The sequence below is a fragment of the Microtus ochrogaster genome, chromosome 10 (genome assembly GCF_000317375.1).
Source record: "Microtus ochrogaster isolate Prairie Vole_2 chromosome 10, MicOch1.0, whole genome shotgun sequence".
Classification (NCBI taxonomy): Eukaryota; Metazoa; Chordata; class Mammalia; order Rodentia; family Cricetidae; genus Microtus; species Microtus ochrogaster.
The window spans coordinates 71,274,190-71,289,604 of record NC_022016.1 but is presented as its reverse complement, the minus strand read 5'-3'; the positions used below and the strand labels follow the sequence as shown (position 1 = coordinate 71,289,604).

The window sequence follows — 15,415 nt, the reverse complement described above, 5'->3', positions numbered from 1 at the left end:
GTGATAGGAGTGTTTTAAGTGCAGGTTGCAGTCATTACATATATTGTTAATTAATAGTAAGCCACTGGTAGGGTTACTATGGTTATTACACAGATAGAGAGACAGAAACAAACATAACTTATATGTTTGTGACCACAGCTTTTAAGGGAAGGGTGAAGATTCTAGCTCAAGCCCCCAAGGTCCTTACTCAAAGTCAAGTGTCTTAACTGTCAGCTCTTATTCCAAGTGATGGTGTATTTTTGATGTGTGCTCTACCAGGCACACATGGAGAGGAAACCAGGGGAGGGGGATGTATAAGAAGTCAAACAAAAAGCTAGTTCTTGCCATCTTGATGAAAGAAAATTTTGAAATATTAGGATAAGTGGAATGATATCCAAAGCCCAAAGAAGAACATGTCAACACATTAACACATTTTTCTCACTTTTTTCTTCATATTTCATCCGAAAAAAAAGATTCTATAAATATTGACAATAAATTTCAAAGATGAAATCCAAAAATGAAAGGGTGGTGTAACCCAAAGAACATGGTTCTAGTTTCCAGCCCATGGTCTACCATTCTTTAGCTTTCTGACCTTATGAAAGTTGCCTAAGTTCTCTGAACCTCATTATGTAATGAAAAAGTGACCTGAGAACCTCAGGAAAGTTTTTATGACAACTAAATATGAATAGTGCCTTCCATTCGGCAGGCATCATGATGTGTAAAGAGCTCCTGTCTCTTTGCTTGATCTCATTTGTTCTTTTATAGATATCCCACTTCAATCAAATTGGTCTATTTGCTTTTATTAAACATGATGGAATCCTTCAGTCAGCTTGCATTTCTGCATCCTGATCTTTTTGCTGCAGTAATCATTTTGTTTCCTCAAATCTTTTCCCTTTGGATTCTTCCATTCAAGTCTACACCAACTGCCACTAACTCTGCAGGATTCCTTAGCCATTGACCTCAGACGTACACTCCTCTATCTCTGAGTTCCTTAGTGCCACTGGATGCTACCACTATTCAAAGGTTAATCTCCACAGTGCCAGCAGATAGCACAAGCTTACCTGTGTACCAGGCACTGTTCTCAATACTGCATGTACTTTGTATCTCTCCTGATCTTTTCCACAAACTGTATGTGCTGTTGTTGTGTCTACGCATAGGCATACAGGACTGTCACTAGTTGCACATCTTATCTGTGTGCCTGGACTGGACTGAAGGCTCTTGAGGGCAGAAACTCTGAGCCTGATGTTTAAAATGGTAGACTTTTAAATGGAGAAAAGGTTTTGAGTTCCCATTGATTCCAGTGCCTCTGTGCTTTCATACATTACCCAACTTTGCATGAGTTTCCATTATGAAAGGGGATGCTTATGATGCCTGCTTCCAAATGACATCAGAAGGCTCAGATTATAGATCAGAGAATCTAAAACAGTGCCAGACTGATGGAGACCTTTGTGAGTGGTCAGCCCACACCACTAGAATTTTTTAAAAAAGAAAATACAGGCATGATTGTCTCAGTCATAGCATTTTGACTCCGTGGTGGCTGAAAGCAATGTAGATTGAGTAGAAGTCACACTTTTTGAAATCTGCTGTTTCCCTAGGTTGACAAGTGTGTGAACGTACTCTCTTCCATGCTGGGTTGTGGCAGCGAAGTGTAGGTCCCAGTCAATCCAGGGATCAGAAGAACAACCTGCAATCTACAGGGCACTGACTATCCAAGGCATGATGTTCTGTAAATGGATAAGTTGAATGCACTTTCAACTGTGTATAGCTTTGCTGAGATGTAAGCACACAGTAGGTCAAAGTTTCTAACAGCTTTGCCCCTCAGCTTGCACATGTTAAAGTCTGGACCTGAAATGCCTTCTCCTGTTGTTACCATCTTTCCACCATGACCATGAGGAAGCCAAGGCCTAGGGCTCCAAGATTCATCCCCAACAGATCCATGCTTGGTGGTCCCCTTTCCAGAGAGCCTTGCCCCTTGTGCCCTCCATCATCTTTTAATTTTTGTTGTTGATTTGTAAGAGGGTCTTACTATGTTACTATATAGCCATGACTGACCTGGAATTCACTATGTAGACCAAGTTGTCCTCAAACACACAGAGATCTGCCTACGCCTGCCTCCTGAGAACTGGGAATAGGTGTGCCCCACCATACCTGGCGTTATCTTTAATGCTCAATTCTCTTGCACTGATGCCCCATGTGTTATAGCGCCTTGTTTCAATTCTTACTCAACACCACGTTCCCGGAAAAGGGAGACTTGTCTTAATCATCAGTCCCTGATACTTCACACCCAGCACTGACATAAGTGGGTGTCACTAAATGTCTATTAACTGAGTGAGCCAATGAGCTAAAAATAGAAAAGTGAGTGAGCAACCAGGGAAAGCCACCAAATCATAACTTATGACTAGATAATTCTCGGAAAAGTCATTCAATCTGACAATCAAAGCATAGGAAAGAAACTGTACGAAAGTGAAATACTTTATAAAAATAGATGGCTGGGCTCTGCAAGGGACCAGTTGTACTCCCGTCAGCCATATATACCCCCACTTCACGCTGCCAAGCTATTGAAGCTTTAGCAATAACGGTTTTGAAATGCTAGATTCACCACCAAATCTTAAACTCGGGCCTGTGTTTAGCTGCTCAGAAATACGCAGAGCATTATGGAGAGAAAGTAATAATTAACTCAAAAGGAACGGGGCAAGTAAACATTCTATTAAAAAGGGGAAAAATTCCAAATGAATATAATCTCCTTCCATTACATTATAAGCATTAAAATTAATAGTGTTGGTTTCTCTGTGGCTTGGATAGTCATTGTATTTAACAAGCTGAAGTTAACTTCACAGGGAGAGGAAAAAAAAAAAAACAAATTAAATGTACCGGTGTCTCAGGAAACTTCATTTTCTGAGTGAATAGCCAAGTTGATGCGCATCGCCAGAATGTCTGACAATCAGTTTTCCATACTGGTGTGTTCTGAATGGGAAAGGAAACCAACTCTTCATTTAAATTATATTGCAAATCACTTCTTGCCCGCTGAATGCCATTCAGCGGCAGTAGGTGGCTTTCACCGTAGGGCCCAAACCAAGACCCAGGATGATTAATGCTAATTTGAAATGTTTTCTTGGGGTGGGGGGATGGGTCCGTTATCTTGGCGCAGAAGAGGCTGAGGAAATTTTATGGTGGGTGACTGACTCAAAGGCCAACAGCATATTTACCATCAGATAAAAAATGCACATTCACAAACATACCAAGACAAGTCAATTATTCCCCTATTCACTGTTCCCCGGGTCCTTTGTGGAAAGAAACCTATTTATACTTCCCATCAAATGGATACGCAGAGTCATAGTAAACAAGCCCCCAGTCCCTCTGTTCTCTAGTTTATTTCCCAGGGCACCTTCCACTGTGGAAGCCATTAGTTTGGGTCTTTTTGTTTCCGATTTATCAAGACAGACATTCCGCTAGCTGGGTCGGTTTTACTTCCAGAGTCCAAACAGTTCAGAGACACACCATTTGGAGGTGTGAAGGGAAACAAAACAGCAGCAGCAGCAGCAGAAACAACAACAAAGCTCTCAGTAGTCCTTCGGCCAGAGTGACTGACGATCTACAGTGACCATGACATACACATGGGCAGATCTTAAATGCTTATTACTTGTCTTTTACTTCCTGTACAATGTCACCCAACCAGACCATGCAAAAATAAGGAAATGAATCTGAACTAGTAGGTGCCCAAATATAATTTAACCCCAGTCATCATACATCACTTCTGGAATCAACGTATTCTTTGCCAAGAAAAGAATCCTCCTTGTGGGTCACAGATATGAGTAGGTTCTCGACTTCACTGTGAGCAGCCTGCTCCTAGCAGTCTTCCCCCACACAATTGCTCTCTCTGTACTTGGGCATTAAGGCAGGGTGTGCTGCTGAGGGCATTTGAACTCCCAGGGTCTGCCATAGGTATCTAGCTCTCTTCTCTTCTCTGGGATGTCCTGGATGTCATCCCTTCCCTTGCTGAGCTCAGATTTCCTACTGTGCAAGATTGTCATGTGGATTTGGGATAAACCACCCAGCCACAGAATGTCTGTCATAAGCAGACACTCTATCATGGAGAGCTATTATTGCAATGTCCTTAAAATGAAGCCTGTTTCTGCACTTATCAGTGTTTTTCTACCATGCTGCCCTGATGATCAGCGAGTAAGTGCTTGAGATATTGGTTATCAGTACATCTAATGGGCTAATTTATATATGCAGAAATAGCCCTGCACCGTAAGTACACATTTTCTGTTATGTGTGTTTAAATCAATGGACTTCAATGGCTGAAAGCTCATTTCCATGTGGGGCTTTGACCTTTAAAATTACTGAATGTGCTGCTCAAGTGACAGGCTCCTTTCTGTACCCGACACTGATTTGCAAAATTAGATGTCCAGAAGGCTAAAACATAATTTTTTGAGAACAAGACAACAGTCTAACAAGCCTGGGAATGTGCCATTAACCCGGAGCACAGTGGAGTCTTGGTGATTATCAAGGCCGTAGACTTCTGCCTGGGCGGTATGCAAAACAGGTCACACCTTTACTCAGGCCTGCTACAGACCAGCTTCTGTGAGGAGGACCCAAAGCCCAGGTGCTCCCTGAGCCTGCCTCCTGCTGGCTGCATACTGATGCTACTGTGGAAGGCTTTACAAAGGGCTCTAACCCCCTATTTGGGAAGTGACTGTCTTTGTGGGTGGAGCCTGCATAGAGGACATTTCCTACAAACTCTTGAACTGTCACATGATGGTTTGGGTTGCAGACAAAATTCTAAGAGTAGAAGACTAGATGGATTGGCTGGTGTTCTTTACAAAGCAGTGGTCTTCCTCCTAAGGAAGCTGAAAGGTGTGAATGAGTCGCCCAGAGAAACAGAGTGGGGGAGGAGAAAGAAAAGATGAGAGCAGAGAGGATGGGATGGGGCTGTGATCAGAGAGAAAGGGCAAGTCATACTCAGGACAAGGGTGCTTCAGGAGATCTGGAAGGTTTGAGCCAGAGTTCTCTGGAGGACCTTGCACATACAGCTTGAGTAGGCCAACTCCTGGGACAGTGAAACCTAAGAGAACTCACGGTGGTGAAACCTAACAGAACTCCCAGAGTGCACACTACCTCTGCAGACTGTGATGGCTCTGGGGGATGGTGGTGGCTCCTAGGAAGGAGTGTGGGTAAACTGAGGAAGGAGTCACTCCCGTTGCCCAGCCTATGGGCCCACATTTCTCTGACACCCCATCTCAGTACATGTCTCCAGGCCCTTCTGTGATTTGCTTTTTTTCTCCCTGAAAAGTTCTTTTCCTCTTTGTCATGGAAACACCATCAAATGTCACCTCCAAATAAGTCATACCTATTTCCCCAGGAAAAATGAATGGCTCCTTTGTTCAGCCAATGTTATTTCTTTCAGACTCTCAGAGAATTCTGCTTGGTTCACCTCATCACATCAAGTTAAATTCAGGCACCTCATGACCAGTCCTAGGTGTCATTCTGTGTTTCCATCTTTGATCTTTGCAACAACGCTCAGCATACAGTATGAATGTGGAAACCCTTTTTCTAAAGAGCCTGTGGCACTGCAGGGGACATCTGGTTCTTTGTTTTTCCCAACACCTTTTTGTGTGTAATTAGAGAGCTGTCTCACTTGGGACCACAGGCAGGATTTTGGAGGAACTATCAATCATAATGACTTCTGAATGTCTACTGGCTTAGGGGTTGACATGTGTCCTGATTTTTAGCTTTTGCCAACCTGACTCAAGTCAGCAGGGCATTTTCTTGATTGATGATTGATGCAGGAGGGCCAAGCCCACTGGGGGCTGTGCCATCCCTGGGCAGATGGTCTTGGATGGTGTAAGGAAACAGGCTGAGCAAGCCAGCAAACAGCATTCCTCCCTAGTCTCTGCTTCAGTTCCTGCCTCCGAGTTCCTGCCTTGCGTTCCTGCCCAGGTTCGGCTTCGTGATGGATTCCAGCTGTAATGTGAAATAAATCCTTTCCTCCCCAAGTTGCCTAGTGTTTGACCACAGCTATTGAAACAAAACTAAGATATCACATGACCCAAGAAGTACCAACAAAAGTTCTATGAATGCTGAAGAGAAGGGACTCTGGTCTTTGGGGATCAAGACCTGTAAGGACTTTACCTTGCAACCACCCAAATTAAATACATTTGTTACAAGGATAAAGCAACCACAGCAGGAGTAAACAGGGATAACAGTTAGCAGGCAAAGCTAGAAGCAATCGATGGTTAGGGAGAATGACTCAGAAAAGTCACCTTAGCACCTGGCTAAAACTTGGCCTATAGCCAGCACTCTAAGACTGCCTAGCTGCACAGGCCAATAAAGCCACGGCTTTGCCTACTTACATTAATTTGACCCCTGCCCCTGTCAATGCAAGCGATCTGGACCAACTCAATCTTATTATCACAAAGATTCTGATAAAATGCCCTTGTCATTTAAAAGATGCATTTGATTGTTCTATTAGGAAGTCAGCGATGCAAAGAGTATATTTGTTTTAAAACAATGCTTTCAAGATTGCTTAATGTGCTCTAAGGGATCTGTAGATAGTGAAATTAGAGGTAAATGAAAAAGAAGTACCTGGGGCTCAGCCTTCCCTTTAAGCAAAGGCAACTGTCATTATTCTGTTTTGTAGATTGGGATTTCACGGGCAACTAGTTTTTAAAAGGGCCCCATTGCCTTTATTAAAAAAAAAAGGTCTTAGACTGATGCTTTAAAAGAAAATGGAACTATATTTTAAATAAAAACTTTCTGCACCTAAAAGATGGGCTGAGAACTGCTGTACAGAACGGCTCGTTGTGAGGAATCTGGCAAATTGAGGAGTTTGCAATCGAACCGGCTGCTAGAAAGAGACATTAGACAAAGGCAGGCCAACACGTTTTGTGGAACCTGTATGACATCTTGTCCACACACTCTGGGGCAGGCAATAGTCTCAAGTAGGTGTTGAATAAGCGAGAAGGAAGTTCTGCTTGTAGAACAAGACACATTTCTTCTCTGAGCAGAATCGGGAAAGAGAACTGTGAGAGACGACAGCCAGAATGGGTCGTGAAGAATGGCTTAAGTTCCAAGTCCAGTCACAGGGCACTCTGGTTTCTCCCTCACCCATGTCTAGTCCTGAGGCCCTGAGTTACTTTTCCATAACACCCTTGCCCGGTTCCTTCTGCCTCATTTACCTCTAGGACTCATTTCCCCTGAGGGGACATTTTGGGACTCCTGTCCTCCACTCTTGCTCTTCTCTCTCAGTGCCCCCCACAATGGTCACCATGTAGAACTTCCTCCAGTACAATTTGACTGAAGCACTTCCCTGCTTCTGCAGGCAAATGAGGTTCAGTTCCCACCCCAGGACCTGGTGGAGCCATATCCTGCTATCCCTTCCTGCCTCAAAAGCTACAGGGCCAAGCACAGACCTATCTCATCGCTCTGTGCTTCAAACATGTCTTCTCCCTCCTGTGGCATATGGGGTCAGCCAGGCCTAAGAACAACTATGGTTTGGAAAACTTAACAGAGCAGGATTACTAGGAGATCTTGCTGAGGAACAGTGTTCTGACTGAGTACCCCTGAGGTATGAAGAGATTCTGTAGATTGTTGACCAAGCCCTAAACTGGGCTTTAAGGGGAAGGCATTGGAAAACACCCTGAGTGCCTATCCCATGCTTGTGCATGGCAATGGGAAAGGTACATCCCATGCCTCTGGCCACAGTCAGTTGATAACGGTTATAATAATTAGTATAATAATTAATTATTATTATTAATAATAATAATATGTTGTCCTTAAGATGACCCATCCAATCAGCAGAGAGCTTGAAAGTAAATTACTCTTAGGGATCTGAAACCCAGAGAAGTGACTTACTCAGGTCACACAGCAGGTAACAGGTAGAGGTGGGCAGCCATCCCTGAAATGTACATTTTTACCTCTGTACCTCCCAGTGATCAGCAACTGATGGCATCTCTCCAGTGCCCCTTAGGATATTCATTTCCCCCATATCTGAACCCAAATGATACTCCGGGGAGACTAAGTACTTGCTAGTCACTCCTTACTAGCGGATAATTTCCTCGATCATAGGATCCTGCCTGCAGACCCAAATTCCAGGTACCTTTGCCAAAAGCTACATGCTTTATGCTGAAACTACAGACATGTCCCTGGAGCTGAAATTCCAGGCAGTTACGAGGCTCCTGACATGGGTGCTGGGAAACTCCAGGCCATCTCTCCAGCCCATCCAAAGCGACATCTGACCATGACTTCATTTCCGTCTTGAGGAACCTAAAATAAAGAGCCTAACTAGGGATAAACAGCCAGAGACAGGGCAGACACAGAAGTCAGGGAGATGGAATTTAGAGTAGGGCCCGAATCCCTTAGAGAAGGCGTTTTGTTCTGGACTATTGGCACTGTGGCGGTGAAGGAGGGGCCTGCTGTGTGATGCCGAGTGGTCAAAGCAGGCCTCTCGTAGGGGGCACTAGCTCATGTTGAGACCATAGGCAGCAGAGGATGTTGCAGACAGAAGGATTCTTCACACGGAGATCAACTTCCTGCTCTCAGAGGAGGTGTGATGTGTTGAAAAGCAGCGAAGTGGATCTAGGAACTCAGTGTACATAGGACCTGCAGTCCACAGGGTAGCCTGGGGTTCAATGCTTAATGCAATAGGAAGACTAGGAAGGCTTAAGCTGAGACCTCATATCTGATGTACAAAAATATCCCTCTGGCTGCCCTGTGGAGAAAGGTTCTTAAGAGCAACAGTGAAAAGTAAAAGATCAGTTATCAGGGGGTAGGGTTCCTATACAACATAGAATGACAGCCAAGGGCTTGTCTGGTAGGACAGGGAGAGGGGACAGTTTACCAGCTGCGCCAGTCCAAACTTTGCAACCTGGTCAGACAACAGGCCTGCAGAATAGGACTTATGGCAGAATGCATGCCAATGTAACGAATTGCAGAACGCACAGCTAATTGCAGAGTGGGCTGCCATGCAGGCTTCATGCCTCCTCTAAATGTTCACACCAAGGCTTGCTATGTTCTCACCTTCGCCAGAAGTGCTGAGTGTCGATTCCAAGAAGAAATAGGAGAAACAAAAGTGGCCTTTGGAAAGTAGGGGTTGGGGGAGATAACGATGAGCTGTTTTTTTCTTCTGTTAAAAAAGAAAAAAGTGGTTTTCAAATGCGAGGTCTATGGATGGGTACCAGTACCAAGAGCCCACATTTGCAGGTGCCAGTGGGCCAGATCCAGTCATCCCATGCATGAGGCGCATCTATTCATTCATCTGCACAGGGACAGACCCCCAATGATCCCACCATCGCTCTATCACAGATGGATAGACGAGGAAGCCAGGGATGCACAAATAATTAGCCCAGGGTCACACAGCTGGCTAGCGTTAGAACCTCAGCACAGAAGGCAGGCTGGATATCGAGTGTGGCCATCATCCAAGTATTCCTACCTCAAGAAACTGTGCAAAATAAGAAGTCAGCTCTGGTTGAGGAGACCTTGTATTGTGATGTATTCCTAGCATGATTTCCAGCATAGCATGCTATGCCATGTATGCTGTGTATGCATCACAGAAGAGGAGCACACGGGGAACTATGGTATCCACTGCCACTGGAATGCAGCGAGGAAACACCACCACAAAGAAATCATGCTCTGAACCAATGGAGCATGCCAAGGCTCTGTGGGCACATGCGATCGTTAACAAACTATAATTTCAAACAGATTTTTACTTAATTTTGGAGTCAACTGAAGAGTACCAAAATTCAACAAATTACCCAGATCTCATTTTTTAAAATATGAGAAAGAACACTTCAGAAGGTAGCATTCATAAAACCTTACCTGTTACTGGCCCTGAAACATAGTGTGTGAGTCAGCCCAGTTAAGTAGCAGAAGATGGGGCCTCTGAGACCTCATTCCCATTAGCAAACCAAGGTCAGTACCTATCACAAGCTGTGGGTTAAAACAGGCTAAGTAGGATGTCAACTGCCTTGAAATCCCTGCTTCCCAGAGCGCTAGCTGTGTGACCTTGACAGTATCTCTTAACTTTTCTGTGCTTCAGCATCTTCATTGGTAACCCAAGGTAAGATTAATTATCAGGCATAGTTCTTGTGCATGCGTGGGAGAGGGGGGAGGCCCCAAGTCAGGGTGTGTCTAGGTCATACACTCAGGAATTGAAGTGGAGCTGTTACTGTTGCTATTACTACATATTGGTAGATGGAAACTCAGTAAGGCCAAATGTAGGATATTGAGTCCCTGCTGACTAGCTTTCATAGGGCTAGAAAGTTCTATGCAGCCTGCTGGGGGAGAAAAGTTATCAGCAGTCTTACCCAACATTGGATCTTGTATGAGTCAATTACAGCATGCCAGGTAAACTGCGCAATAGTGGTATGTCTGTTTGGAGGTAACCAACCGCTTTGTATTTGGATTTAAGACCTGTTCCACAGGAGGGAATTTCATACCTGTAAATCTGGCCAAAAGGTCATCGCAAGGAGGACACAAATCATAGGGTGGGGCCTGCTTTTAAATGGTCACGTTCTGAAATTGCCTTATAAATATTTATGTTTGTACTCAAAGTCTTGGTCACAGAAGTTTCTTTTTTTTTGCAGTGGGAGGCAGTCAGTGCAGAGGCTCATGCTGATCAAAGAGCTGGGCATAAGTGACTGTCAGTGCTTAGCACAAATGGATCATCTTTATCAATACTCTTGCCAAGGCTCGGGGAACAAAGTGAAAGAGGAGACAGAAAGAACCTAAAAGTCAGAGGCTGTAAATTGCTGTCTTCTGGATGTGAGATGGCTATCGCATTCATACACTCATGCCAAGAAGATGAGATCAAGGTAGTCAAAATCCCAGCATAAATGGGAGAAGAGCTCTCTGTGCCTCACCTCTTATTGAGGAGCTATTGACAGTTGATGGTTGCGGGGAATCAGGTTTCTGTGGGAGCGGGCTCACTGCTACGTTGCCCATGCTCCTGTCGATGGCCCTACGTTTGTGCAAACCTGGGCAGGATTAACTTGACTTGATTAAGGTTATTTTAGAAGAATGAAGAGGAGGAGGAGGAGTAGAAGAAGGACAAGGAGGAGGAAGAGAAATGACATCGGCATCTACAGGAAGTTGGAATGAACTCACATTGGGGGGAGGATACAGGTAGAGTTGGAGGGAAAAAATGAGGGATAGATGTGACCATAATTCTTTGTATACAGGCATAAAATTTTCAAAGAATAAACTAAACTGTGGACTATAAAAATTAAGATCAATCAGGGAGCACAAAAGGCTTACTGTGAAAGCAACAAGTACTTTGATCAATATTTTGTATAAAATGTGTTGTTTGTAGGTAGTGAAGAGAAATGACTTGATAGAGAAATTTGAAGGAGTCTTCCAGCTAGAAGATAATGCTGACTACAGGGATGCTCTCTAGACCATATAAGTTTCTCTATTTATTAGCTGTTTGATCCTAGGTAAGAGTCTTAATATTTCTGGGCCTCAGTTCTCTCACCTGTAAGTTTCCCAATTGTATTGAATGAGACAGTATACACACCTCCTTAGAATGCATGCCTCAAAAAAACAAAACAAAACAAAAACCAGAAAGTTCAAGTGGAGCTAATTGAGAAGAGGAAAGAGGTTAGCAGCAGCAGGAGGAGACAAGAGAGGGTACTGGGGGAATATAACCAAAATGCATTACGTCCATGAATGGAAATGCCATAATGAAACCCATTAGTGTGTATAATTAATAGATAAGGATAAAACCATTAAAGAAATGCTGGCTTCTGTAAGAGTTAGCTATTGTACTTATGCTATTGTTGGTGCTTATTATTATTACTTTGCTCTTTTCCCTGCATGTGAATTTAAGAGGAAATCAAGAATCTATTGAAAAAAAAAATGTCAGTTGTGGGCTCTGGATTCCAAAGAAGAAAGAGACATCACCACCCTAATTTTAACAGAACGCTGGGGTCATTCATTGATGCTGAAGATTTATAGGCAGGCTGTTTAATGACTTGCCAAAAGAAAAAAAAAATGAAAGAGGAACCATGATTTGATTCCTTGAAAGTTCCAGAAAATGAAAGACAAAGTATGGCGAAAGTGCTATCCCATCCCTTCTGGCAATTAGCGCAGTAGGAAACAGGGTACAGAGAGCTGGTGGATCCACCAGCTCCTTTGATGGAACAGAAAAGGATAATATATATTTTCACCTTCAGAAAGGTTAGGTAATTATAAACGTATTCTCCTTACTCATAATATTTTAAGCAAGTAATTGTTGCCCATGGGAAAATGTTTAATTATTTCTGACGAACAACTGTGGCCTAGAAACACTAGAACAGGACGGGCTCAGCGTAGAAACCTGGGCCCGGTTCTTAATTGTGCGGCAATCTTGCCTTTTCATTGTGTGTGAGTAGAGCCTGCTATTGGTTTTTCTCTCAATTGATTTCACATTTTTTTTTCTTAGTTTAGCAACAAACGGTCCCTCCAATTAGCTCTCATGCTCTGGACTCAGCAGATTAGGGGTTGCCTTGAGCCTTGGTGACAGAAACCCCATCCCTTTCAAGGTTGGGTGACCAGCCTAAGCCCTTTTCTGGATACTTCAGCCTCCTTCTAACTGGATCCCTGTCCTCCTCAGCCAGTGTGGAACAACAGCAGCAGCAGCAGCCTCCTCTTCGGGTGAAGATAATAGTGACTTAGTAGGAAATGGGGCTCGGACACTAGGAAGTGCGGGTTGACAGTGCAGTCGCTCCATGGGTGGAAAAACAGAGGCCCAGCAGGCAAGGAGGCTTGGCAAGATATACTACAAAACCGCATTTTACTCTAGGGTCATCTGTCTGTCTCCACATCCAGTTCCTCTGAGAAAGAGCAGAGGCAGAATGAACTGTAAGGAACAGAGTCCCCCTCCCCCCCACACACACACCAACCCTGACACCCCTGAACTATAGCTTGACAACAGGCCCCTTGGGAAGCAAGGTTTTCAAGAGAAAATAGCAGAAGGGCCTGAAGAGAGAACTCAACATGGCATGGCCTTGCCCCTGGATCAGGGAGACCTGACGTCCAGTCTCCTTCAGCAGTGCAATGATTTCTGACCACTACATCACAATCCCACACTATATAGCCATGAAAAAAATTTCAAAAGTAAGTTTTTTTTTTTTTCAGGACTGAAGCTGAATGGGGACTTTGATCTCTCTCATTTTTCAGTTTACTGCCTTCAATGACTGGAACGTTCCCCTGTTTTAGGAATGGAATGAATTTAAGATAGGGTAGAAAGACAAGGATCATGACAGGACACGGGAAAGGGAAAGAGCCCCTCACCCAGAGCCCACAAGATGTCTCTGATCAGCAGAGGAGCAAAAGTTCCTGTACCTTCTCAAGGCCTTTCTCCCACCCAGCTGGAAACCCATCAGTTTTTGAGGATTTTTCACCAGGAACCACATTTACAAGACAAGGCCAAGCACTGAACCCTGTATGTGATCCTGTGAGTCTCAGGTTGACCTTACCAGGTGTAATGAGCATGGAGGCAGATTCCTCTGAATGAATAAATAAAGGGGAATCTGTAGTGTAGATAAAGCGGGAAATTTATAGAATAAGAATGAATGTAACTTGGTGTAATGTAAAAGCATTTCTTCTTGTGTGTGGTATGGAAAATTACTAAGGTGAAATATTAAGAGAACATTTGCCTGCTTGAAGGCTGCCACACCCATCTTACCCTACCAGATGTGGGGGCTGCACCCAGCAACTGTGGTAACGAAATAATCTTGCCACACAAGAGGGACCCCTACCCTTCAGTGGCCAGTTGATACTGATAACCGAGGACATCTGGTTATCAGAAGGATCAAACGAGGGGCAATTTTGAACTGACTTAAAAGAGGTGGCTGAAGCAGGACGGTTATCTCACTCCTCACAATGGCTCTGGCACCAGGCCTCCGTGGAAAGAGAGATCCTCCTAGCCTGCCTCCCGAAAAGCAGCAATATTGAATGCCTTGCCTAAACATTTAACGCTCTGTCTCCCGAGCACAGAGCTTTGTCTCCCAAAAACAGACATTTAACGCCTTGCATCCCGAATGCAAATCCTCATTCCCTGAGAGTGGACTTTGGAGGTCTGTCTCCCGAGAACAGACTAGATACTCTGCCTTTCAGAATGCTTTGCCATCCCGAAAGCAAAGCTTCGTCTTCTGAGCAGACAGAACGCTTTGCTATCCTGAGAGCAAAGCCTCGTCTTTGAGAGTAGAGAACTAAAAGCCTTGTCTCCTGAGACTCAGTAACCTGAAAGCCGAGTCCAAGGCCCTACCAGATACCAGCCTGGAACAACAGGACCTTCACTGCCCAGCCTCCAGTGCAGACAAGAGCCCAGCCTGAAGAAATTCAAAAAGCCCTTTTTAAGCCAGGGAGTATCAGGTCGTATGATGCTATTTTATGTGTGTATGAGAGGCTAAGAGAAGAGCATAGATGTGTTAATACATATGTTTAGGGTGTGACATGTTAAGAGATATTTTATGGATAATTGATAAGATTAAGAAATATTAATGGATAAGCTAAGGTTAAGGAGTGTTTTATAGATAATTAATGGATAAGTTGTATTAAGGTTATAGATAATTAATGGATAAGTTGTATTAAGGTTAAGAAGTGTTTTATGAATAAGTGATAAGTTAGATTAAAGTTATGAATTGGTTTTATGTATTAGGTTTAGTGGGATTAATAATTGTGATATTGAAGTGCCTGTGTGTTGCCCATTATCAATCCCCCATGCCTATTAAGATTGAAACCCCCATTGATGTATTGGATATTGAAGTTGCTAGTAAAGAATCATTATAAAGACAATTCTCTTGCTTGGTCTGGTTACACATCACTCTCTGGGAAGAAGGGCACAGAGTCCTCATAGATATTACTCAAAAAGAACCTGGAGCTGAAGTCCCCCAGCTCGTAACACCAGGTTATAATTCCAATCCAGGAACCTCCAGAGTCACCTTAGGCTCTCACTCATGAAACGAGGGAGGAAAAAGAAAAAAGATGTTTCTTAGCAACCCTTTGAGATGTAACTTGAGAGTCACTAGGATGGTATATATGGCTAATATTAAGACAATCCACAGTTTAATTTCTTAAGTAACTGGTACCCACACTTGGGTGTGTCCTTCTGAGAGCTCCCTCCTCTCTTCACCTGTATATTTAAAACCCATAATAAAATATATGTAATGAAATTAGCTCTGTTTCATAGTAGCTAGTCCTGAAATTCTCTTCTACATCAAAGGCACAAACAGAATCCTGGTTTAGCCTGAGCTGATGTCCCTAAAAGCTTAGGGGAGTGCCTCAGGCTGCTCAGGGTGACAGTGGAGCTGTGTCTGTCTGCTCATTGCTCAAAATGCCTAGGATGTAGAACCAGCTGATCCTTGATGATTAACGTCTCTCTTCCCCCACCACCCCTCACCCCTCTCTCTCTCTCTCTCTCTCTCTCTCTCTCTCTCTCTCTCTCTCTCTCTCTCTC

At 43.8% G+C, this 15,415-nt stretch overlaps 1 protein-coding gene across 5 annotated transcripts in view; it reads right to left on the bottom strand.

The window, feature by feature from the left end:
- Dab1 (DAB1, reelin adaptor protein) overlaps positions 1 to 15,415 on the bottom strand; it is a 1,103,453-nt gene that overhangs the window by 790,760 nt on the left and 297,278 nt on the right. The window lies entirely within an intron of this gene.